Raw genomic sequence first — 4,566 nt, 5'->3', positions numbered from 1 at the left:
GAGAAGACAAACTCTCTACTTCCATTAAGAGTTATCTCTCATAATCTCACAGGGCCAGCTCTACCTTGACTTATCGGGTCGCTATTTGTTAGCAGTGAGTTTGGAGTTTTGATGAAGGGCCTAATAAAGAGAAGCATTCCCCTCTCATGGAGCGATCTCTGGGTGAAGCAGTGTGTGGCGAGGAAACTAGATGGCGCCTATCAGAAAGAATCATGTCTGGGCTGTTAAAGGCTTGTTTTCAAACAAGTAACCGTCTAAGTGAGACATCAAGTAAGTCCATACAGAAGCAGCCCACCAACCTGTGTGATCCAAGGACTGCGACTAGTACGTTCCAAATACAAGGGATGGAATAGCACCAGAGTTAAAATTAGGAACATCCAATTTACAGAAGTTGATGGATGACAGTGGAAGTTCAAAGTCATTTGCATTATCCACACATGGATTTAGCTTCGGGTGATCCCCTCTGGGTCTAGTTGAGGGTTGTGAATGTCACTGTGATTAGGGCAGACATAGGTAAAAATGTAATATCTTAAAATTCTAACTTCCTTTCTCACTACTGCCCACTCAGCGCTCACTCAGCGTGACCCCTGTGGACATCTGTAACATTAACTCTTTATGTTTAACTGATGATGGTTTGAACTGCCAACCTGCAGAGCACAAGTCGTTTTAAAGCTTTGTCAATGAAGGAGGAGGAAGAGGAGGAGGAAGAGGAGGAGGAGGAGAAATTCACATGGACTGATCCCCTGGGGATTCATTTCTGATCATGGATCTGGGATTTGAATAGTCTTACTAGCATGTAGAATGCATTGTAGAATGGATTTTTGCAGATAGATTTTGGGTAAAATTTAGCACCCTATCATTGGATCTCCTTTATGATCCTTTTAAATTTGTTTTAGTATTGGATATGCTCTCCGTTCCTTTCAATGGAAGCTTTTCTGTTTTACTGTGCTATTCTTGTTTTTGTTTTTTTAAATGCCTTCTGTATACAAAATAACGATGTATAAATTACCAAGGGCACATGAGGGAGGGGGAGGGGGGGAAGAGGACCTGATGCAAAGGGCTTAAGTGGAGAGCAAATGCTTTGAGAATGATTGGGGCGGGAATGTATGGATGTGCTTTATACAATTGATGTATGAACTGTGATAAGAGTTGTATGAGCCCCTAATAAATTGTTAAAAAAAAAAAAAGAAATCCAGGTTAGCTAGACCTATAAAGAGAGTAACTAGATTAATGGTGCCTTTGGGGTATGGCAGAGGAGGCTTTGGGCGGGGTGTGGGAGGTAATAATATTGAGTACAAGATTGGAGAAAATGTTCTAAAATATTTGATGATCTACAACACTTCTTGGTGTGGTTTAACTGCTAAATTGTATGATATGTGAATTACATGCCAATAAGTCTTTTGGGAAACAAATTAGAAGCATTCAGACTTCCGAAATGGGTTAGAAAAATATCTGCAAATTAAAAAGATGCCTAGTGTATTTGGGAAGCAGAAATATCATTAGCCTATTGCAAGTATTGTGAGAAATTATTGAGAATGAGGTTGGCAAAATGATGGGATTGAATCATGGAGGGTCATGCAAGCCACGTGAAGGTTAGTGGGCACACTTTATAATATGTTAATTCAAAATCCTATGGTTAATCAATTATCAAGGTGCCATGAAGTGGACTCTAACTCATAGCAATCTTTTTTTTTCTTTTTTATAGCAACCTTATAGAACAGAATCAAACTGCTCCTGTGTGTTTCTAGGATGGTAAATCTTTGGGGGGATAGAGGGCCTCATCTTACTCTCTGTGATTGACTGGTGGTTTTGAACTGCTAACCTTGCAATTAGCAGCCCAACACAGAACCCGCTACACCACCAGGGCTCCCAGTGGAAGACTAGGCATCATTAAATAATATCGATGAAATTGAAACACTCAGAAACATGGATGATTTTGGAGGACATTATACACAAGGGCAGCAGTTGAATCAACCAAGAAGTCCCCAGGATAGAGACTGTATGTTCCCATAAAGACTGACAGTCTCAGACACTCACTAGGGAAGGTCTATTCTTTCCAATAGGGTCTCTGTGATTTGAAATTGACTGAGTGTTTCACAAGGTGGAAGAATGGCAGTGCGCAGAAAATGGAGTACAGCTCAGGGTTGGTCAAGTTTATGGCACATTGTGACGAAAAATAAGATTTACATTGTAAAATTTTTATTTTACATGAATATAGGTGGAAATAAAATGTACAAAGTGAAAGGGCAAGAACATCTGGAGCAATGATAAGCGATGAGCTTTTGAAAAATAGATGTTTTTTGTCACCGTTTGTGAAATACATCTGAGAGTTCACAGCATGTGATAATTAATGCCATGTGCCAATGAGACACGGGTCTAATTCTAAGTAGTTAGACAGGTAGTATGTAATCACTTTCCATTTTGTGATGTGGCATGAACAGCTTATCAGTTGAAAGAGAATTTTCCATAGGGGTATGGCCTGACTCCAAACTGTAAGTGACTGATCTTGAACAGCTCCGTCGATGTCTCCTACACTCTTCTTGTGCCCTCCTATACAGTTCTGGAAATATAATTCTGCAGAAGCCTTTGGTTTACAACTTTAACCAAACAATTTTTATTCCTCTACACTCACAACCAAATGCACCAAAATAACTCTCCAGGCTGTTACCTGGCTCACAGATTTGAAATCTTCCAGCCCCCCCCCTTTGTTCGCACAATTGAGTAAGTCCTATCATTGAAATTTTTTTCTCTTTATTCTTTTTTTTTTAATGGGTCCTAAGCATGAAACAGCTCTGGCCTCGATCTAGGCATCAAGCTAGGATGAACAAAGGGCTGCCAGTCTGCTCTGCCCCTGACTGATATAAGAGCACCACCACCAATCAGGTGTCTCTTTGCCCATTGCCAGAGGTTTTCTCATTATTCTTATAGCTTTCACTGACTTTGCTCTGCTAGAGACCTCAAAGACAGTTTTTTATTAGGTGCTGCGCAATAGCACAAAACATGTCCCAGTCTGAAATCATCCTCACAATTGCTTATATGTATGACTGAATTCTTACAGCCACTGTGTCAATTTTGCTGGAGTCTTTGTCTTTTTCTCTGTACTTTGCCAAGCAGGAAATCCTGATGGTGTAATGCTTACACATTGAGCTCCAATCCAAATGGTCGGCAGTTCAAAACCACCAGCAGTTCCTTGGAAGAAAGACTGGGCTTTCTACACCTGTACATAGTTTCAGTCTCAGCAAGTGATGGCAATGAATGAAAGTTATGAAGCATGATACTCATTTCAAGTACAAGTTTCTCGTGAGAGGCCAAAGTAAGTGAGGCAAGTCTTGCTAGTTTAGCTTCTCTGGAGCATTCTGAATGTCCTTTTTCAGCACTAGAGTTTTATGCTTTTCTGGAAGTTTATGGTACTTTAATGTTCTTACCAACACAATAATCCAAATAAATTGTTCTCTGATCTTCCTTATTTATTTTCCAGATTTCACATGATTATGAAGTGAATGAAAATAACATGACTTGGGTCAGGCACATTTTAGTTCTCAAAATGATATGTTTGGTCTTTCACACTTTAAAGAGGTCTTGTGCAACAGATTTGCCCAATGGGATTTTAAATTTTGATTTCTTGACTATTGTTTACATATGCACTGATTACATGACAGGAGATTTTGAGACAAAGCCATTGAAAACAAGGGGGAAGTACATGAATTTATTTTGGGATTTATCTGTCTCAAACATGATGATGGCAGTATAGAGGACTTTTTTTTAAAAAAAGTGTATTTCTGAAATTAAGGTGACATATTAGAATAATATTGTGACAGTGGAGATGAGAAAGCAGCTCTGGTGGTGTAGTGGACAGTTAATCTAAACGTCAGCAGTTCAAATACACCAAGTGCTCCTTAGGAGTAAGTAGAGGATTTCTACTCCCATAGAGATGTCTAGCCTAGGAAACATACAAGGGATGGTCCACTCTATCCTACTACGTCTCCCTAGAGTGTCTTTGAGTCAGAATTTATCCTATGGCAGTGGGATTTTTGAGTGTAACAAAGAAAATTATAAAACCTGAAGGATGGTGGGGAGGCTGGGGAGGCTGTAGGATCCAGCACATTGAGCATGTACCAGGTGTATTCAAGTAAGTTCTTGCCAATAGCCATCAAGTCATAGCGACCCTGTAAGGCAGAGCAGAATTGCCTTACTAGGTATCCAAAGCTGTAGATTTTGATAGAAGCAGACAGCCTCACCATTCTCCCATGTCACTCCTGGGTTCAAACGGTGAACCCTAATGTTACAAGCTGAGCACTCTAACTTTCATGCCACCAGGCCTCCCTGGTGAAATTGAAGCTAGCAAATTACAAATTGGTGTCGGAGAAAAAAAGATGGTAGGGTGCTTTTTATGGACAAATTAGAATGCTGGTAGTTTTGCTAAAATAAACAGTACAATGACAAGAATTTGAATCTTCTCTCCTTGTTAATTTCAGAAGCATGTCAGATTAAATCTAGGGACCCAAATCTACCTTAAATAATTATGAGGGCTTCATTTCCACATCTCTAATTTAATTTGAATTCACT

The 4,566-nt window shown here is 39.7% G+C and overlaps 1 non-coding gene across 1 annotated transcript; it reads right to left on the bottom strand.

Moving 5' to 3' along the window:
* Positions 1-2,766: 2,766 nt before the first annotated feature.
* Positions 2,767-2,910, bottom strand: LOC142462063 (small nucleolar RNA SNORA48). Its single transcript, XR_012787208.1, has one exon. It is a non-coding gene; the product is annotated as a small nucleolar RNA SNORA48 (small nucleolar RNA).
* Positions 2,911-4,566: the final 1,656 nt, after the last annotated feature.

The sequence above is a fragment of the Tenrec ecaudatus genome, chromosome 11 (assembly GCF_050624435.1).
Source record: "Tenrec ecaudatus isolate mTenEca1 chromosome 11, mTenEca1.hap1, whole genome shotgun sequence".
In the NCBI taxonomy this organism is placed as follows: domain Eukaryota; kingdom Metazoa; phylum Chordata; class Mammalia; order Afrosoricida; family Tenrecidae; genus Tenrec; species Tenrec ecaudatus.
This window is presented reverse-complemented; position numbering and strand designations above follow the sequence as displayed.